The sequence below is a fragment of the Aythya marila genome (assembly GCF_965140915.1).
Source record: "Aythya marila genome assembly, chromosome: 2".
In the NCBI taxonomy this organism is placed as follows: Eukaryota; Metazoa; Chordata; class Aves; order Anseriformes; family Anatidae; genus Aythya; species Aythya marila.
In genome coordinates this window covers 45,867,504-45,890,053 of record NC_139043.1, presented here as the reverse complement: position 1 = coordinate 45,890,053, position 22,550 = coordinate 45,867,504, and the positions used below count along the sequence as shown (strand labels likewise).

The window sequence follows — 22,550 nt, the reverse complement described above, 5'->3', positions numbered from 1 at the left end:
CATTGGAGAACAACAGACAGCACGGGAATTGATGACTCAGGCAGCAGAATGATGGTTATGCTGAAGGAGCAGGACTCCATTCCTCAAGCAGAGGTCGTATCTCCCCAATTATTTACAAGTTTCCGTTCAATTACCTGATTGTTAAAATGTCACTTCTTATGATCCGTTTATGCAATTATCAAGCCTGTCCTGTTCTCCTTTTTAATTACGCAGCCAATATTCTGCTAGATATGCTGAAGCTGAAGTATAGACGAATGAATCAGGAATAGACACGATCAGATAAAGAGTACTGTGTTGAGCCCCAAAATTATCAATACTTTGTGTTTTCAGGCAGGAGGAAATATGCGAATGATGTCAAAAATAATTAAAGCTGTTCAGGTTTTTCCAAGGATAAATTGAAGAGATGGAGACTTTTTGTTTAGAGAAGGTAAAAGGTAAAACTGACATTCCTATTTATTCTGACTGGGAATCCAAGAGCATCTAGGCCTCTAGAACAGCAAGGTATGTGAAAACTGAGAGGCTGTAGAAATAAAACGAAGTTGGCATAAGGTCCAGAACAGAATAGGAAAGGGACAGGGTGGTGATGACAATTAGCCCGTGCTATTCTTGTAGAAGAGGAATTTAATAAGGCTCAAGCAAGACCTAAATGTCTCAGCAGGAAAAACAAAAACAAAAAACAAGAAAACAACGCTGCTAATCTAAACAGAGTTAAATTGAACAATAAACTCTTTTATTTCAGGACAAAAGTCAGTCATTAAGTGAAGTTAACCTAACAGTTGTTCCCTAGGGAATTTCCTACACTCTCTTCTGCAGCGTCTGGTATATTGGGCATTATCAGGAAGATAGTATCCAGTATCAGATTAGATTTACTCAGCTTTAGATATTAGACGTGCCAAATTGGATGAGTTAGCATGCTCCTACAGTATGGGAGTTCTTTCCTCAACCAAAAGCAAACAACAAAAAAAACTAAGAACAACCAGCTTCTAATCACGCAGTTTTCAAAGTGTCATTAAAAGTAATGAATAAGAGCAATGGGAAAAAAAATGCCACCAGGATGGATGCACTAAGCGTAAGGGTTTGAGGGCAGTATATCAAAGATGGCTTGACTCATTTCATTCAGTTGTTAATGAGGGACAATCAATAAATGTTCTTCAAATCAAACACCAGAGAGACACACACATGAGATAAACAAACAGCAGGAATTTGCCCGGAGGGGATGCACCTTTCTTTGTTATTACAGCAGTTGCTAATATCTTGACTTGGACTCAAGGGACTCGTGTAACCGCTGTTTCCTCACTGTGTTGCATGCACTTCGTTGAAAATCCAGTCTTAGGCATTCCCAGCTAAAGGGGATCCAAAATAATTCCAACATCAGATGCTGCGGTGAATACAAGGATCAGGGTGGATTTTCTGTGTAAGTAAATATTCCGAATTCAAATCAATTAGTTGTCTATCACATAATCATAGCTAGCTATAGAAATCCCCAACTTTTTCACAAAATACTTCTCCTGAAAGATTCCTCCATTTTTTAGCAGCTCCTTTCCTAATCTGCATGGAGGTTCTGAGGCTATATGCCCCACTGTCCTTCATTGCTTTTGCAAACTTGATATATTGAGCAATTTATATTTTATGAGAACAACGCAAGCTTGAAAATTCCCTGACTCAGAAGTCGGTTCTCGTTCTTTAAAATATGTAAGAATTACATAGAGATGTTTAGCTAGATATAATCCTTTTCTCTGCTTCTGGATTCAGGGATATTTAAGTGAATGTCTACAGATTAATCTCCAGCAAAAAATTAAATGACTTTACCAGGTGTCCACAGCAGGGACGATCTGTAGCTTGTCTGTTATCTCATCTGCTCTCCCCAGCTAAGTACGGTTCGCAGTAGCAAATGCTAAGATGACAGACCTCTTAAAAATTGTAGGTTTCAGGTACTGCTGACAGTGGCATTTGTTATTTGTTGGGTGGCACACCTCCACCTCTGTCAGTGGTTTGAGATGCTGCTAGCGATGCTATTTTTTCCTATGAAATAGAAGACAGGAGCATAAGTATTATTTGCAAGGGTGGGACAGGGATTTTCATTGAGTTTCCATCACTGGTAATAATTAACAATATATCTTTTTCTTGCCATATTTACTATTCCCTCCAGATGAAGATACAGGAATGACAGGTAACTAAATATTCGGAGCCACTGCATTGTTCCAAGATAGGGAAATCCCTTGTTGGAAGTGTGCATTAAATGAAGCAGATACCAGGCTTTTGTGAGGTTCTAGGTAGCCTAACATGCTCCCAGAAAGTGGGTTGAGAAGTGGGCCTACAGATACTGCAGCCTGGCAGGAGCATTTGGTAGGCACGTACGGCTGCACGTGCATAGTAGGTGGAGAAGGAGCCTTACGGTTTGTCCCGTTGTATGGCCAGGCTATAATTTAATCCAGAGTGACAGCTTGTGAAGGTCAGAATTTCAAGTTAGCACTTCAAGTCCATGAGCAGCAGCAGCCCATCAGAAAGCTCTCCAGTGCATCTGCTGGGGCTCTGCTGTTTTAATCTAGATTTGCAAGCCCCCCACCAGCACACGCTGCGGCTTTGGAAAGCTCAGCCTGAACCTTCTTGTGAAGGGAAACTCGGTCCCTGTCTCTGGAAAGGCGTTTCCCCATTCCTGCTGTGGTCCATGGGTTCTGTTTCTCTTAACACTGTAAAATAGGAGTAATCATGGGGAAGCTGAGAAGCAAAGAAATGCATTTTTTATGGTAGAAATGGTGCCAAAGGTAACCCCGCACACATACCCTGGGCAGACCCCCACTACGCAGAGCACACAATTTAAAAATGTCAGGAATCAAAGATCCCTTCTTGTTAGAAAAGAAGTAAAAACCACACATTTGGGGGCTTTCAGAAAAAAAAAGAAACCTACTAACTCGGCACTGACTGTCATTTAACCTGCAGGCAAAAGTGCCAGGACCTTGTAATTACAAGCACCTGAATTATACTGCAGGTATTGATCCTTGATCCTCCGTTGTGTGGAACGGGAGCAATGTGATGACCCCACTACTCCTGCTCGCAGAACAGCTGGAGCTTGACAACAACAGAGAATCAATGTCTGGGTAAACCTGTTTTTTTGTTTGTTTTTTTTTTTTTCTTTTTTTCTTTTTTTTTCTTTTCCCTCTAGTGATAATTCAATTTAGCAGCTATAAAGCAGAAGTTAATTCTTTGCCTGACTGTATTTGGGTTTTCAGAGAGTTTGCTGCCCTACTGGTTTCAGAAAATAGCCCTGTCTAAAACTGTTGGAGCACTTTATTCAAAACCACTGATTCCCTCCCATCAGTCTTGAGTGGGCCTCATTGTTAGGAGTCTGTTTAGGGTTTTTCAACTGAAAAATCATATTTCTATTCCAGTTGTCATGGAACAGCCAGTCTGTCTTGGTGGAAAGAGCTGGCATTACATTCTGGAAAAAATGTCCCATAAATGTATTCTTTATTACTAATATCAAAAGCTTGATGCTGTCACGTTTACACAAGTCGACTGGCTGACTTTAATGGAAATTCTCTGTTTGATGAAGGACTGGTACAAAGTAAACAAACAGTAAATAATAATTAAATTATAAAGAAAAGTTCTGAGGATATTGGAGTTTCAAATCTAGGCTCACATCCTGCAATCTGCGTTGGGTGCTTTTCAATTTGGCTCCGTACTGAGCAGCTTGGATGACTGTCGTCTTAAATTGGAACTAATTGCTTTGCTATCTGTGCAGAGGAATCTGTCCATTTATGCTCTCCCGTGGCCTTGCCAAATTCCAAAATGAATTTCTTGAAGCACCGGCTAAGACAGGAGGGGAAGCTGCATGGACGGTCTCTATTTCTCTCTGCAGAGCCAGCACCTGGTGCCAGGGACCCTGCTCTTCGCTGGCCTGTAAGGACACCATAATAACGCTGGCAGACACGCACGGCACATTAGGCAGCAGGGCACCAGCTAGCGGGAGGCTGCAGTCTGAGAATTCAGAGTGCAAGGAAATAAAACAATCAACTGAATAGACGACTGTGAGAGAATGGAAAGAGCCATAGGAATACCTCATTTTTATAAGGTACAACTTAGCTTCGTGCCAGTCTGAGGCTTGATTTAAAGTTGGTAGTACTTGTAGCATAGAAAAACCTCAAAAAAAAAAACACAAAAAAAATCCCCAACAAACCCACCCAACCAACAAAACCTTCTAAATTGGACCAGCACAATTCATAAGCAGCAGCCCCAGCTGTGGAAGCGAAATTTTCTCTCTGACTCATTACGAAGTGTTCGCTCTGAATATACTAATGCTGACAAACCGAGTATCAGCATTCTAAGATGTTCGTCATCTGATCAGCAGAAAGAAGTACTTTTCCACTGGTGGTAGACAGTGTGATTATCATTATATAAAGGAATATATTAATCTGTTATTAGGAAATGCTCCTCCAGCACTCACTTTAAGCTTTCTCCAACTTTGTGCAAAGACGGATTGGAAGGGAAGGCTCACTCCAAATCAGGTTTTTAATGAATATCATTTAAAACTTTCTGAAGTTAGAAAAGTCCTGAAAGATGTAGTCTTGTTACCAAAACCTCGAACTGGACGACTTCTGTAATGCACTGGGGCATGTGCACGTTGCATTTCACATGAGCACATGGGCAACAAACACATCAGGAGTGGAACCATTGGGGTCAATACGAAATAAATGGAGCTTAATAACAAAAACAAAGGCATACAGATAAGAAGAAATAGGAGGCAGGGAAAAAGTTTGTGGGATTTTTCACTTAGTTTTAGCTCTGCTGCATATTACTTAGGTTTTATGCACTGCATAGTCATGAGGTACAGGGAGAGATAATAATAGACCTTACATTCTTATTCCTTAGTAACTCTGAAACTCAGAGGTGTGATTAAAGAGAGGAGTGTATCAGGGCTGGAAAATGTGATGTGGGAACATCTGGAGACAATTGGCAGAGTGTAAAAATAGATTATATGTCCTAATATATACATTTTTTTTCCGTTTCCAATGTCTGTGAATCTATTCTATCAGGCAGCTTTATAAACTTTTAACAGCAGACTATCAAAACAATGAGTATGACTGTACTTAATCATGTGGCACCTAACACTTTGTAAGGATGAGACTGGAAGAAGTATCCCTTGTCTCAAAATTAGAGCACGTGCTCACCCGTGGCATAGCCAAACCTCTTCTACTCCCACACTGCCAATATGCTGAGCATGTCCCCAGCCTGAACACTGACACCAAGCTGATAAATAACCCCTTCTCCCTCTGTCTCTCTGGATATGTGAAAGGTCTCGGTCATGCCACTAACTCTCTAAACAAACGGCACTTGAAAAAACAAGTTTCAGGTTTGGTTTATAAGGGTGATCACAAAGGGTCAGCAAGAAAGTGTGTTTAACTGCTCTCCACAAAGCAATGTGAACCAGAGGAATAGCGCGGGTCTGAGTTTATTTAACAGGCGATGCTCGGACTTGAAATCTTTACTTTCTTGGAAAAGTCAACTGCTGTTTTCTTCAAATGTGCTCATTCTGAGGAGCCTCCAGGGCATATTTGGGTTCATGCAGAATAAATGGCTCCTTCCCTGAGAAAGCTCACCAACTCTTGAAGCTTTTTCCATCTGAGAACACTTTTGAAGGGGAGTTAGCTCCAGTTTAAAAAGAAAACCCACAAGAAGACATTAAACCATCGCACTACTTTTGGCCACCAGCTCTGCCATGTTTGCAGGCCCCAATCCTTGTGCAGAACATGGACAAGATGGGGTGCAGGGATGGGGAAACAAGGCAAACTTCATGCATGAAGCTGATTTCTCAAGACTGAATGGGAAGTGGGCAGTGGAGCCATTTATTCAGAACTTTTCAGCCCTACTCTGCTGTGCTTAAGCCAAGATATCCCTCCTCCCCCAGCATGATAACGCCACCAGGCAGAGTCAACAAACTGAGCAAATGTGAGAAACAAAGAGGAAACAAAGAGAAACAAACTCTGGGGCCAAAAAAGGGAGGATTGGTACCTTTCCTATAAAACACTCAGTTCTTCCTGCCGTGGAAGAACAGAGTGAAGAGCTGGGGGAAAAAAAAGCCTGAATTCATTCCCTTTCCATTTTTCATTACACTAAATGTTCTCAGTAGAGATTAATGTCTGTTCACGGTCAGGCATTACTTCATCCAAGAAGGAGAACTACCCGGTCATCACTCTGAGAGATGAAAGCAACCTGAGATCAAATCATCACTCCTGCTTTGATCAAGTCATCATCTGAACTAAGTCCAATCAAGGGAAAACAACAACAACCAAAGCAATGTGTTTTGAGGCAAAACCTCAAAACTTGTGTCCCTGTTCACCAAAACCATACAATAAACAGTAATTACACAGGAAAGACAGCTCTTCAGATATTTCTACAACAGGATTCCTACTGTCCAGTTGTGAAAACTCACTCTGGCAAAATTTCTGTGCTTGGGATTGAGGCCCATGAGCGAAAAAACCTCCCACCTAGAAACTGATGCTTGAAGGTGCCCTGAGCAGCCCCAGGTCGGGGCTACCTACACCCTACGTCAAGGCATGGTGATGCTGAGATGCTGCAGCCGGATTGCCCTCTGGTGGCTAGCAGGACGACAGGAGCTGGCACCCCAATTTTGCTCTGCCACTGACTTGCTGAGGGTCTTCAAGTAAGCCTTGGGCCTCTTCCCTGCATAATTTGGCTTCCCACCTGCAAAACAGGTAGAGAAACTAATCGTGCACCTTGTTATGGTGCTCATTGCTACTTATGACAAACATTTAGAGTACGCTGAGCACAGAAGCAGTTAAGGGCTATTCATTTCTGGTCTCACTAATGAGGTACGAGTTGTTCGATTTATCTGCACAAAACACTGAGAGCCTCAGAAGAAGAAATAATGCACAACACCATTATTTTGTATTTTTTTTTTGTAGCTGCATCTGTGTCTGAATTACCACAGATATTTGTGTCTTCGATGCAGCACGAAGTAGCGAGGTTATGATTTTTTTTCTTGTTGCTTCGGTGAGAGAAACACAGTGTAACTGTGCCAGGGTAACTCGCAAGACCCCAACGTTACTACTGTTCACAGCCATGCTGAGGGGGCAAAGGTGCATATAATCACATGGCTGGACATTACCATGCCTGCCATCTGCTCCTCCTGCACCTACAGGGAAGTGAACCAGAGGCATCCATCTGTCACTCCACTCGAGTTTCCTCCTTGGGTCAGGCATCATGCTTTGGCTGCAAAATTGGTGTACTTTAGGGGATCATCTTCCTACAAAGCATCCTGCTCCTGCCAAGTGTCCACTATTGGTCCCTCTGCCTCATATGATAATCAACCAGCTTAGATAGCTGTTTGGTATTTAACATTACTGTAAATGGGAAAAAAAAATAAAGAAAATGCAACAAAGAGATGAAAACATTAAAATGATTTGGTGGATCAGTTGTCTCTTTGGAATGGGGGGTGGAGGGAACCAGGTCATATTTAACACCAGTATAAATCTAAATATGATCTACTGAATAGAAATTTCCCCCCTGAAAATTAAACTATCAGAACCACCAAGACCAGAACCTGGAGCTGATCACACCAGCTGTGGGCTGACAATGACTAAATTACTGTAATAGCAAAACCAAGCAGTTGTCAAGAAAATAAAATAATAATAAAATAATAATAAAATGACAATAAATTAAGAGCTACTTGAGCGATCTCAGATGAGTATTCATGCGAGTAGCTGCATGTGAAAAAGGACTTGAACAGACTTTCCATACACTGATGTGGAAAACAGAAGGAACGCCCTTAAGATGACGTTTTAATGGATACCTACTAACTTTAAGTTTTCCAAATAAATGTTCTGCAAAATCTATACATTTGCAATACAGTATGAGTGTTACATTAGCTGTAGTAAAGCTGTGCCAAAAAGATGAGTTTCAGTGGGAGGTGTCCGTGCCCATGGCAGGGGGTTGGAACCAGGGGATCTTTAAGGTCCCTTCCAACTCAAACCACTCTGTATGATCTGATTGTATGATCCGAGCAAGCCCTAACTTGAATTCAAACCTGCTTTGTCTTCACTGTTGTCTGAATCGAAGCAACAAATCCGGAATTTTTCTGCACTGCAGGCATGGCCCAGGTTTATAATTATGTATGTCAGAAGGACAAAGCAATGAGTACCTGGACACTGGGGCTTGCTGAATATACACAGTATGCATCGAAGCTAATGGAAAAAGTAGGGATTGAAGCTTGAACACAGTTTTCAACAACATGAAGCTCAACAGAAGGGCACAAGAAAGCCAGTCACAGCTCATGTAACTAATTGGTCTGTATCTATCATACTTGTCTGTATCATTTCTGTATTTTACTAATATAATATGTGAAGTAAATACATAAAGTAAAATACTATTTCAATGGAGTTCTAATGACGTAAAGCTAATCATGCACTTATATATTTCTGTGAATCCAATTCAGTGAATTAAAACAGCATCAGTGGAGTGACTCTGGACTTCCTCTATTAGAAGCATAGGCAGCATTTAATCTTTAGACCCTATAAAAGCATTACTAAAAAACTACTTTCATTTGTTGCTTACAGCAGTGAAACACTTTGGTATCCAGCAGCTCACAGACTGGAAGATAAAAGTTCAGAAAGAAACCTGCAGTTGTTACGCAGAGCACCAGAGATCCTAAGGTTTCCCTTTGGTGAGAACTTTCTTGTTATAGACTAAATTCACCATGATTCACGTTCTTGCATCCTCTGTTCAGTTGTGTGACATATTTCCTAAACAATACTAAAAGTTGACCATTTCCAATGCTTTCATGTTCCCATTAAATATACTTTTACTTTGTTGACTGACCTGTAATTACCGAGCTTCCTCTTTACCAAAGCATGCTAACGATTTCTATGTCTGTTCTAATGAGAATTTTCAGAGAAGAGGAGTTCAGAAACATTTTTTTTTCCTTCCTCGAATATTCTGGATTTTTTTTTTTGAGCTGTAGCTTCCATTCACTCTTTCAGGCTAAGCATTGAATTTGGTGACTGCACAGTGGAAGGGACAGACATTGCTTTTTGAGGGGGAGCAGCTTGGGTTGCCTACCGAAACTTTGCAGCATTCTCCTCACAGTCTGATTAATTCTTGTTCAAATGCTATTAAATAAAATTAAAGGAATGAAAACTGCAGGTGCTCTGTCATTGCCAGCAGTGTTTTAGAGTATTGCAATCTGAATATACATTAAAAACTGCCTAAGGGTGCTTTTAGCATAGTGGTTTAGAACTTAGCAAAGCTCCTTTAAAAAAGAGAGCCATTAATCCCCTCCATCACAAGAACTGGCTATAGAGAGGAGCCATCAAAAATACAATTCAGTTCAAAGCTGAATAAATAGCCAGAAGGCTGCTGATGGGAATATTGTAGAAGCACAGCAGTCAGACATAGATTTCCAAGGTCTCTTTCTTTACATCATCTCCAAAGTGTGCCATGGAGCACTCTCTGGGGGTGAAGACTAGCTATCCGCAACACAGGTAGAGGCTCCTGGGCTGGAACCAGTAACACTGAAATACCATGGCCCTAACAAGCAGGCAGACCAAACTGCAAATTCACCGATGACTCTTTCCACGTTGTGCTCCTTGCTGCTGCTCATGGACATCTCCTGAATGAGTTATGGGCAAAGCTACGCATCTCTTTTTTTCAAGTTGAACAATCCTACCACGTTCCCGTGGCAATCAGTAGTGTCAAGGTCCTCTACGAATGAAAACGGGGATGAAGATGGGGAACAAGGCACAAGATTGATGCAGTTCATATGCAAACTTGCCTTGGAGGCAATATCTTAAAAATCTACAGTGCCTGATGAATGCACCGTAGGGTAGTAAATATGCTTAACACACGTGTGGCAGACAGGCTGGAATTCTCTTATGCTGAACAATGGACAAATAGATAAAGTATTGAATAAAAATAAATTAATATTTTAAAATGCTGGAATGTGTGGCAAATTCAGTAAACTATGAGGTAGCTGTTTCCCTCTAGATAAATACAGTTCCCAATCTTTAACTCTTACAGTTTAATAGAAACAAAAAAGCCTCAGATCTGTCATGAAAATACATCATTGATAAGTGATAAGGAACAATATGAATGGTATCAGTGATATCATCTAACACAGCTGATGATTTTATATATGAAAACTGTAAAAGAAGTGCTTATGACTGGTGATTTATTTCTTCGTTAAAACACTTGTCCTTCAAACCAAACCCTGTAATTCATTGAAATTAACAGGGTCTTAAAATTGGAATATGCATTGTAAATTAATGCCTTTTTGAGCTTATATAATGTCAAGCACAATGTTATTGGCATCCTACCTTTCCTGTGTAAAAAATACTGCATGCTGCACTAATACATATTGGCTTACTTAGAAAAGCAAAGCTAAGAATGTAAATCTCTAAAGCCCATTTACCAGAGGCTCTCACAATATCCTGCCGTAACTCAATCCAGAACTGCCACAGTTCTACATTTTCCAAACCTGAGAAGCTCTCAGTTCAGTGTCTAGTGCGTTTCAGGGCTGTCAGACTGAAACCACCGCAGCTAATAACTTTATAAAGGGAAAACCTTCTCACTGCCAAATTCATGACTGTTTCCTACTCTTGCACAGATGCATTGTACAAAATGCATTTTGCTTTGTCGTGAATGAAAAAGCAGCCACAGATGACAAGTCTCACAGAACGACTTCATCTTCTTTCTTACTACAGATTGGACTTGCAGGGAACCACACTGATTTGAGACAATCTTCTTGACCCTTGCTGGCTGAGTTACCCACGCCTGCTCCTCTCTTCTCCTCCTTCAGTGGCAGAGTTTTGGATGGGCTTTCCAGCTGCATTTTGAAAAGGGCACCCAGAAATGCTGCTCTAAGAAATTCTACATGTGGGTCCTTGGTGGCTGTAAAGGAGTTACTTCTTTTAATAACTCATCTGTGGCTGTAGATCCTAAGAAACAAGAAAAACAGACCTGCATACTGGGTAGGAGTCAAACACCGGTGTGGTCATCTAGTGGCTGGTGTGAAGAGCTGCCTGGCATTGTGAAGCAGAGAGAAGAACTAATCCTCACTGGTCCGATGACTGAGAAAACTACAGAAGCTGAGGAGCCTCTCCTAGCATGGTTCTCTCGTTATCTCTGACTGTAAAAAATAATAATAAATAAAAGTCCTTGATTCCCTCCTCTACCAAATACCTTTATTTTTTTGCTTCCCTCTTTGCACAAGAACTGGTGGATCCAGGTGAAAAGCAGGGTACTGAACATGAAACAATGCCACCTCCGCTGCCTTATTTTGCTTGCTTTTCTCCATCTGTTTTTTCTACAAAGTACACCTATGATGGAAGCTTCCAAAACAAGAAGATAGTGCCACAGGCAAAATCAAAATAGGTGATTTTCCCCCTTTTGTTTTTCAGAAGTCTCTTCTATAGAGGATTCCCTTGCTGGCTGCCAGGGGCTCTTGGCAGCAGAAAGACTGACTGAGCTTTGTTACGAAATGTCATTCTTAAAAGTCTTTTTATTAATATTTTTCCCAGATTTATTTGTTACAGCAGCAAAAGATTTACTGCAAGTTCTAGAGTTATGTTTGGAGTGTTCAGAATCCACGAATGTGAAGGATGTTGAAACTATGCAAAAATGTATTCCTTCCCAAAGTAACATTAATAATACATTTGCAGATATTGAGACCCGCTCTATACTAGTTGAGATAGAGTATGGGTGTAATGTATTCCCAAGCACTGTGGATAAATCACCTCTATAAATTCTTCATGCTATGCTGTAATCTCCAAAAGCTCTCTGACTAGTAAAAATCAGCCTGGCTGAGCAGTCTGGGATTCTTCTCACTATCTTATTATTCATCTGCCAGTGCCAGTGTGCGGTGGTTTTACCCTGCTGGGCAGCTGAGCTCCATTAAAACTGCTCTCTCACTCCCCCTCCTCAAAGGAAGAGGGGAAGAAAACATGATGGAAAGGGCTCAGGGGTTGAGATAAGGACGGGGAGATCGCTCAACAATTACTGTCACGGGTAAACCAGACTCAGTATAGGGAGATTAATGCAATTTATTGCCCATTACTAACAGACTAGAACACAGAAACTAAAACCAAACTAAAATCACCTTCCCCTCATCCACCATCTCCTACCTCCTCACTCCAAGCAGTGCAGGGAAATGGGAAATGGGGCTGTGGTCAGTCCTTAATGCTTCATCTTCCCTCACGGTCCCTCCCACGGGATGCCGTCCTTCCCCAACTGAGCCTACATGGTCCTCCCACAGGCAGCAGCTCTCCAAGCACTGCTCCCACACGGCTCTGTCCCACGGGGTCCATCAATCCCCCAGGAGCAAACTGCTCCAGCACGGGTCCCCCATGGGTGGGTGGCAGCTCCCCCCAAGACCCCTGCTCCTGCGTGGGCTCCTCTCCACGGGCTGCAGCTCCGGCCCGGGGCCTGCTCCTGCGGGGGCTCTCCATGGGCCGCAGCCTCCTCCAGGCCACATCCACCTGCTCCACCGGGGGCTCCTCCACCCATGGGGGGGCTGCAGCGTGGAGATCTGCTCCATGTGGGACCCATGGGCTTCAGGGGGACAGCCTGCTCTGATCTGACATGGGGCAGCTGCTGGGCTCGCCACCCTGCAGCCCCCTGCTACCAAGCCCTTGCCACGTAAACCCAACACACAGTGACACCTGAGGTCGACACAGACAATGTCTTTACACATCTGGCACTACACAACTTTACTTCAGCAAAGTCTTATTTATTTATTTTTTTAAACACTAACACAAACCGGCACACCTCTCTCCTAACCACCCCCGCCTTGCATATCAGATCTCTCTTAAAAATGTACTCATCTGTGCTTTGCTTCTCATGATAGGGCACAGTAGTCAAAGCTTTTCAATATTTTCCGCTTGGTCTCCTTACTTATAAAAGTATCTGTCATAAAAGGCAGACACATATTTCCACTTGTCGCAACATTCACCTGCATGCTTTCCCAGAAGCAACTTTAAACGTGCAATCACAATAAAAGAGTTGTTTACACCTCCAACTTAGTTCTTCCAAAATCATATATGAAATGGCCATACTGCACACCAGTCCGTTCTTAATGGTGATAAGCATCATATTCTACTCGCAACTAACCTTTGGAGGAATATACCTCTATAAGCTTGTGCATTACTTTAAAAATCAACTGTAAATACCACTTTGAAGATTTTAGTACCTAGGCAAGCCCGATGCCTGGGTTGAGTTTCATTCCTTTGTGAATAATGCTTCCCAGAGCAAACACGCAGAAGCACATCCTTTCTGCTAGACCGTGGGTAACATAGCACTCCTATCCACATAGCCACTGAACAGGAACAGAAACTCTTGTCACAGCCAGTGACAATATGCCTCCAGTCCAAAATGCAGGACATACGATATGCAGTTTGGAGATGCGTCAGGACCATGTGTGATCTCCTTTCCCCCATGGATACAAAGCTTGAATCCTCTCAATCCACAGGACAAAACAGGCTTCTCACTTGTCCATGCCACGCTGAAAAACATCACCTCTGCTGGACTGTGAAGTGCTGAGGACTGAGATTTCCCGGTCTCCCCTAAGTCAAGAGACAGTGAGTGCAAGAGGGACTCTGTCCTAGCTTCACTGCATTGTCTGAAAAGCAACTTGCGAATTAATTTGAGAGTAACATGTCTCTGCTCCATAAATCTCACGTTTATGATTACATGTGTTAGGATAGGTGTTGGTAACATCATAATCAAACACCACCTGATTTCCAGATGAGCATTTGGATTCGTGAATTCATTTGGATTCCCATCTCATCCGCTGACATTTTGACAGGAGACACCTGAGGGTGCAGAGAACGTTCCCTGTAGGGGACAACCCTTTGAGGACTAAACACAGGATTATTCAACCAGAAAATTTAATTTTAAAAGATAAATACTAGGAGGCAGATTTCTTTTCTTCATTCATTTTTCACACTTTCTGTAATAATCCAAATACTTCTAAAAATAAAACCAGAAGGATCACATATCCAGTGCCTGTTAATAGAAAAATAATTGGCTTAAATGAGGCACATGCTCAAAAGCACAAAATAAATGGCCCAACAATTCTTTGGAGAGTTACTGTATTTTTAGCCATATGGTATTTCTTATTAATTGTTATAAATACTAAGAGCCAACTATATGCTCAGCACTGTACAACACCTCCACATACTGTCAAATCTTAACCCAAAATGCTTGCAGTTCAAAAGATTAAGACATGTAGGAACAAGGGATACTGAGAAATGTAGTGACAAAAACAACAGCCCAGGTGCTCCTCAGTATTAGACGGTGAATTAGTCCCAGCTCCTTGCAGCTGCATCTGGATCATCTCTCATCGGGGAATTACAAAATGGACTCTTTCTCCCCCACAGTCAGCAAATGGAAAGAAGGAAGAAAAAGGGAGCATATTTAGGGGCTTAACAACACACACCAGCTCTACAACATATTTTGGGCCTTTAGCGATTTATGATAATTGAAAGTAACCCTCAAGCTGTTCTTCTTTGTGTGATGAGGCTGCTCTGGAGCACAGCCAGCCCGGAGTCCAGAGCTGTATAAGCTCCCACGCTGAACTGTGCCATGCAGCTCTAGGTCACAGCACAGCCTGTGGAACAATGCTAAAAATTTTGATATAGCAGTGAAAAGCACTGTAGGAAAGACACGTTGCTCTGGTAGCAGTGAAGCACAGGCAGCTGGATGTTCTGGTTTGAGCTTGGTGCTACAGCATCCCCGCAGCTCTCCCTGCTGCCTATTTTATATGAGGCCACATGCAGGAGACGGTGACCTTCTCAGGGCTGTGAAGAACCACATGAAGTCACAAAATGGCATCATTATCTTCTCACAAGATAGAAGAATATTTTCTATCCTGGAAAACACCAATGAAGACAGGTGCCTTGTAATCCAGAGGAGAAGCTCAGTGGCCTGGAAGGTTAAGAGATGGTCCCAGTAATGATACAGACCAAGACGGGTGCCTCAGAACAACCTTTGATTTCTGAAACATTCCTGAAAAAAGAGTGCATTAAGTCTATGTGCACTGCATACCTCTCACTCCAGGTTTTCTCTGGCTCTGTAAACTACAAGGAGAGAGGACCTTCGTTTTTCCTGCTGTAGCCCTTCCTTGGAAGATGTACACCAAGCACTCTTTGCCTTGTGATGCCTCCTGTCCAGCAGTCTCTAACTCGGAGGTCAGAGGATTTCTATCTGATTCCCTAGCAGCAACATCTATGCTTTGCGGCTACTCTGCTAGTAATAGTCCCAGTCATAAATGTCCCAAGGGTCAGGAAAGATGCACTGCAAATACACTCAGCCAAGGCCCAGGGTCCTGTTTCCCTCTCTTTTAGATGTTACCCTATCTTGCAAATGATCTCTCTCCCTAAGAGATTGCTCTGCTTGAAAAAAAGCCACCAGTGTCCACTCCTATTAAGCCACTGCAACTACTCCATTTCTGTGCATCCTCCTTGTCCACTCCTGGGAATCACTCGGCACTTTCTCCATCCCTAAGCACGAAGCCTTCTTTCCCTCTGTCTGGCAGAGCTGCCCCTGTCTCTCTCCAGTGCAGGCTTCATCCTCAATAACCGTCAGTGCACTTCTGTGCAGAGCAGGCTGTAATGTGATTAACTTTATGCTTCACAACCTCAGTCTAAGAAGTAGGTCCCGGGGTAGGGATTTGACATGAAGCTCTCAGGCACGTACAGGGCCTCGGTCAGAAAAACAGCTCTTCCTTCCTGAAATGGCAGAATAATACGGCTCTGACCTACACGAAATGGCCAATTGCTCGAAGGAAACAACGCTGCCAAACCTGAGCACTACTGAAGGGAAAGACATGAAACAGGAGATAATTGCTCCATTCTACCTCCAAGACAAGGCCAAAAGATCACAGGGTTTGCAACCATTTCTTTCTCTCGGTGTGCCGCGCTTTAAGGCTCTGAATTAACTCTCTCAATACAAACACGAGTGGTTTGCCTTGCAAGCATATACTTACCGTTGTCCATTTATCAGGTACTTGCATTGTTTGCTGTCTTCACTTTCTCTTCTCCCTGACATCTTAATTGTAGTGTCTGCATGTTAATTGTTAATGCCCTCAGCAATGAGAAGCTGTGATATTACAATGAATTCGCAGCCTCTACAGGAGAGAGTGCTATCTAATGCTTTAGCACACACTGCGAAACCATCGTTCTCCTTCTCATGGGATGCTACCTTCAAGAAGCAGTGCCTTTTTCAAATCATAAAGAATTAGAAACTTCATGCTAAAGAACTGAGAGATTCTCGTGGGCTGGCTGCAAGGGAATTCCTGCAGCAGCAGAGTCCTGGGACCTACAAAAAGGGCTTCTAAGCTGGTCAGAAATTGTGCTGTTTTCCACACAGTTTACACAAAAGCACTGTCAGTAATTTGCTACCACTGTAAATGTGCACTTGATTCAGTGTCCCTGTTTTAATTTTCCTTTGTAACTCTTGGTCTTGCAAAGCACTGATTATTATTCATCAGCTCTGAGGCAGAAGACGTGTCAGGCTCTGCACAGTATTACACAGTTTTGAAACAAAGTCTGCTCCCTTTCATTAGAAGAAAGGGGATCAGATTTTCCAAAGTGTCTTGGCACTCCATGTCAAAGCGACATGCCTACTGCAATTCTTAAAGGCACCTGCAAGAGTTTCACACTTAACTGCCATTAAAATAAAAAGCAGATTAACGGCTGGTTAGTCTGCTTAGGTACTTAGGGAAACAAGTTGATTTCTCAACTAAGTTATTAAGCATTTGCTGATTTGGAAAACCCAGCCCCAAAATCTTGCCTTTGTCCCTGAGTATGACAGGAGCCAGGTCTCAAGTGAGAAGAGTAGCTTGGAGAACCACATAATCATCCCTGTACAGAAGAAAAGCTCAGTGGTGGGAAAGCTGGTAGAGCTATACAGCAGTGCTCTTTCCGCAAGTGTTTGTTGCAGGTGGAGTTTTGAAGTCTTTCACTGAGTTGAATGTGCCTAAATTTTGACATGAACTCAAGCTCTTTGTCGATCTACTGTGGAATTGGATAGGACATTTGTATACTTACTGTTTAGAGATGTGGTAATACCCATCACCTGAGGCCATACTGTTTGGATGACACTTGGTTTTATATATGCTTCTTATGCTTCTTCTAAATTATTTACAGTCTACAATGGACATACACAGGTGATCAACGCTAGCATAACCTCTACAGTTAGAACTTCCCTGTCAAAAAGTGCCGAGGGGTGGATGTAGGGGGAAGCATTCAAAGGCTTTGCAAAAAGTTGAAGACATTTCTAACCTATAAGACTTCCAGACCCTAAAGTCAGCAGTATAAATCTCCCTGTATTACTGATAGCAGTACGACGTGTCCATGTGCCTGGCAGTTCACACATAAGGGAATATCAGATAGCAATGTTTATTAAGTATCTAACAGTTAGTCATTTTTCTGTCCTTGCAGGAACGCTGTCACAGGCACTGGATTATTCATGGACACTAGACAGCAGTGTGTGTGCTGCCATAAAAATCACTGTATGTCAAATTATTGGAACATGGTCCAACAGAGATTCAAGCGTATGGCTAGTGCTGCCATAGGAGCAGAGCTTGCTAAGAGCTCAATTTCCATATTTAACTGCATTTGCTGGGTTAGGGCTTGATTACATTGTCAGAAACATACCGATGTCTCCTAGGCACAAAGAGCAAGGAAAGAAGGCTTTGGTGAAGGAACAAAGTGTTCAACAGGATGTTTTTGGTTTATAATTCAACATAAAGCAAAGCTGGAGACATGGAAGCCAGGAAGAAAATCACAATCCTGCTAAAGGCAATGGGACTTTTGCCACTGAACTCAACAGGACCACTATTTCATGGTCACTAGGCTCCTGCCAGTGTATCAGAAACAATTCCTCCTCCACTTGACTTGATGCTGAGTCTCAGAGACACACACGTTATATTACACAAGCTGCTGAGTCTTTGTTCCTAAAGTTTAATTTCTGTTAGAGATGGATGAATAAACTTTTGAAAAGGAAAATAGGGAAGTCAAATTTTTACTCCCGTCTATTCACTTTCCCTCTAAAACCTCTCTCAAGGCTAGAGGCAAACAATATTGGATCTAAAATAAAAGATTAGACAGGCACACTGTGTTATAATGGGGATTGCTCCAGGTCCAAAACACAAATAATTCACAACACAGGATGGAGAGAATATTATGGATTAATTTTTGATCCATCAGATAATCTCTTTACCAAGAGTGAAAGGAATTTTAAAACCAAACCCTTGCAGCGTTTTCCAGTTTGGGTAAACAACCACATTTATGCAAATGTATTTAATATCTCGGTTTTCTAGCATAATGGTCATAGATGTTGTTACTAGGATGTCCCACTACCAGCCTGAATGCTTGACGCATACAAACACTGGGAAGTTATGCGTGTTCTCATTAATTTTCAAAAATCTACAGGGTTCTAACACAAACAGTGCCAGTATAAGCATATAAATGAAGGTACTTAATGCCAAGAACATAATCAGACTATCAAATGGTATGTGCGAAAGCATGAATTGCTTGTCTGCCAATAGAATGAGCAAACATAACAACCTCGCTGTCTGCTGGCTTTTTATTCCAAATTCAGTGTCAAGGACTTAAGCCATGACCTGAAATTCTATAGCCCCAGGCCTGCTCCATATTTTTCTCTGTTTCGCCAAATCTGCAAGAGCAGTGAAGGAGCTCTCACAATATTTTAGTTGCTCAGGAGGGTCCCTGTGCCCTAAATTTGTTTCTGCTCTTAGCAGAACAATGCAGAACATGCCCCCCACCCTGTCAAACTCTTTATTGAGCTTGTGCACTCTGTGAAATGCTCCCCAAACGTTATGTGTTTAAGGACACGACTGTTGATAGAACCAGCAAATTTAAAATAAATATTGCAGACTGCTCTTGGGAACAATCTCAGGTTTAGAATAACAAGAGCCATAGGATTCAAAGAGCTGTGCTTATCCAGCCAGTGAGCAGGGACATGTTCTCTTGTGCGTGTGCAGCAGAAATGTCACCAGAGGGCACATCAAGGACGCTGGAGCCTGTATCTGATAAGAAAATGTATATTCAATTAAACTTCTTTATAAGCTATGCCAGTTTGCTTTTAAAGCCCTCTTTAACAGAGAGCTCTGTTTTTCCAGGAAAGGATCACAGAACGGAAATGGAAAGCAGCAGCTTCTTTCAAGAAGGCAAAGTTTCTGTTAAGAAACTGAAGCAACAATCTGGGACTGAACTGTGGGAAAAGCAGGCGTAGATTTCTTGCTTACTGTGTGCTGCCTGGTGGGCAGCCTGTTACCAAGCCACGTGACTCACAAATACAAATGCTGCAACCCAGTGAGTATCCCAAAAAGCTTTGTACATGAAACACTGCATACCCAGAGGCTGTTTACCTTTCTAATTTTTAAGCAAAACAGATGGACTCTTTGCTAGATAACCACTCCCCCGCTGTTCTCTTTGCTGAAGCTATCACCTACCCGTCTAACAGAGCACACCGAAAATGGCAGTTTCTTTCCTTTCTGCAAGTTCCAAGAATGATCGAAAGAGACTCTCTCCCAACGTGCATCAAGCGATCCCGCTACCTTAAAGCATACGTCAGCCGTATGTTCCTATCACATGGATTAATTATACATGGCTCATGCAAACTGAGAGAGCTCTGTCAAAGCAGGCAGGCTCATTTACGCTGAGGACACAGTACCCAGAATATCTACGTGGTCACAGGATCAGGGGGTTTTATGGGAGCTTTTGAAATTGTCTAGATGACCCCTGTCTCCCCTGAGAGATGTTTTTTTTTTTTCCATTAGGTGCTTCAGTGGCAGAGTGTCTCCAATCCTCCTGACCATCCTGTTCTAGCATTTCAGGGCCCTAACCTGCGACAGCATTTCGGCCTGATGTCTAATGACAAGTTCCCTGCTGCTTTATAAATCCATTTCTTCATGCCTTATCTACTACGGGCACAGAACAGGCTATTCCCCTGCTTCTGGCTATGGTCTTTTTTGTACTGTTGCCATGCCTCCCTGCTTGCTCACAAGCACCGGTGCATACCATCTTAGTGAAGCTATGTAATTATTCACAGCCACTACTCGGCAATAGAAACAGGATTTGGTGGGTGCTGGGTCCTATCAGAGGCACTAGCCATTAGGGATAATGGTGCTCAGCACCTCACAGAAGCCACTGAGAACTGGGCGTTCTCTTAAACAGGAATTTAACAAACTCATGTAGCTTCTCAAATATTTATGGAAAGGGGGATGTGCCCCCGGAATAGTGTCAGACGTGCATGGAGCACCAGCTCATGCTTACCCTTTCTACAGCGTGAATTTCACTGCAAGAGACTTAAAATGCACTCAGGCTGCCAGGAGGAAGGCGAGCTGCCTCCACAGCAAGAGGACACAAGATTTGTGACAGCGTGTGGCGTAAGGCACAGCCACTCTCTGCCATTTTTGCTCCGTTTGCTACTGAGAGCTGTGCGTCTGCACATGGGAGGCGCTTTCTGCTGATATTACCGGGCATCGTGCCAGGCCTCAATGATGAAAGAGTGATGCTGGGGAACGCACTAAGTGATAATGGCATGAAGAAACACTCAGACTGGCATTCATTTCCAGATGCTATGGTGACAGGTCCTCATACAGACGCCGGTGCTGTAAGTAAACAGAAAATAAAAGTCGCTCCATTTTTCAGGAAAATAAATGTCTGAAGAAGAAAGTCTCATACACAGCTCGCGTGCCAAGGGCTCTACCAGTTACCTTTCTCCACATTTTCCCTAGTTTATATGCAACTTGGATCCTCTCCGTGAGCAGTGCATGCATGGCAAATTATAATGTGCATGTTTTATTACAGAAAATGCAGACATATTGTGGCTCATGCTGTAGGGCTTAAATCATCACATTAGGTCTTTATAAAAAATGGAGATCGCTCAGCCTCATGGGAAAGGCATTTGCATCTTCATCATTACAGAGGCAACAAACTTCATCCATAAAGATGTGCCTAGAACAAATGGCAGCAAATTGTGGACACATGTTTTGCTTTAATTGGTCCTCATCAACTCTATCTAGCTAGTGACTTCAAAGAGCTCTCACTAAGAAACCCCTTCCAAAATTTTTGGTTTAATCTTTTTATGTTCTTTTTTAAACGTCTCGGAGATTTCAGATTAAATAGAATCTTTGAAGATACAGTTTGAAAGCAGCGCTTCTTTACAGTTCTATCACATGTTTAATTACTTATTCATAAATTATGAATGGCTAGAGGTAAAGCAGCATTGCCCAGAGCCCCTGTCCTGGGCCAAATGTGGTATTGCAATTTTTACAAAGTCTATCTCTTGACAACTGGGATCAGAGTCAAGCCAGCTACAACCATATTCAAAAGAGCAGCTGCTGCTAGTGCCATTTTCACATACTATTCTTGATCAGCATAAATGGATGGAATATGCTCTTTTTGGAAAGCACAGCAGAGGAATATGGATGGCAATAGACTGATTACATAACTCATCTGAAATTCACCAAACAGACAGATGCTACATTTAGTCTCTCAAATTCTTATTTAGAGATGGGCCTGATTCCTTAAAAAATACAGCTCACGCTTCCTACCGGTGTATAAAACAGAAGAGTAAGCTTTTTCTTCTAGCCCCCAAACCAAGCAGTCCTCACAAGAATGAGGGTCCCACTGTCTCAGACTCTGCATAGACACACATCTGAATACAGTGCAAATGAACAGAGGTGGAAATGAATGCACAGAAGGGTGTAGCCACTGCTGGCCCAGTAGCACAGCTGGGACTCAACGAAGGTGTGACAAGTCTCATAGCAGTGCACCAGGTTTGGGATGAAACTACTTCTTCTTACCTGTCTTGCCTCTCCAGCTGATCACCGGTTGTACAAAATCCACCAACACTTTATTCAAGACATCCCAGTTTTTGATTCATAAGAGTACATACACAGGGCACCTCTCTCTGTAAACCTAAGCCTCAGTTAACCACATACCACACAAGATGAAAATCCTGCTGCATCAGAGAGGCAGCACCACAGACCCAACTGTTGCAGTTGTAGGTAAGGAAGGAAGGTGTAGGACATCAGTGAATCAGGCCAAAACAAAACATATTCCTTTGACACTTTTCTTGATTTTTTTTTTTTGGTAAATTAGAATAGCAAAAACAACCAGTCTAGCAAAACAAAAAAATCTCATGCTTTATACCCTGATGGCAATGAGTAAAAAAAAGTTATTAAATAGATTTTTGTAAGTCTATAAAATACTTGTTAGATTAATTTTCACATACACACCCCAAAAACACAATATTCCTTGCATTGTTCATCCTGTGAATATTAAGCATGTTTTTGTGGTTTCTGTCTAGCTTGGAACAGAAAAAGAGAAATCTATAAATAACTGCGTAATATAATACGCACATTGAAGTGAGCAGTTCTGCTGAAGAGGCAACATAAACTTTTAAAGAAAGATTCTTACTGTAAACTGGCAATTTCCTTTGCAAAACATACAATGAAGATAGTACAGTTATATTTTGTCTTTTCTCATTTTACTTACCTTCCAAAATTT

The 22,550-nt window shown here is 42.2% G+C and overlaps 1 protein-coding gene across 5 annotated transcripts in view; it reads right to left on the bottom strand.

The window, feature by feature from the left end:
• The window catches only part of TMEM108 (transmembrane protein 108), a 144,791-nt gene that overhangs the window by 49,420 nt on the left and 72,821 nt on the right, over positions 1-22,550 (bottom strand). The window lies entirely within an intron of this gene.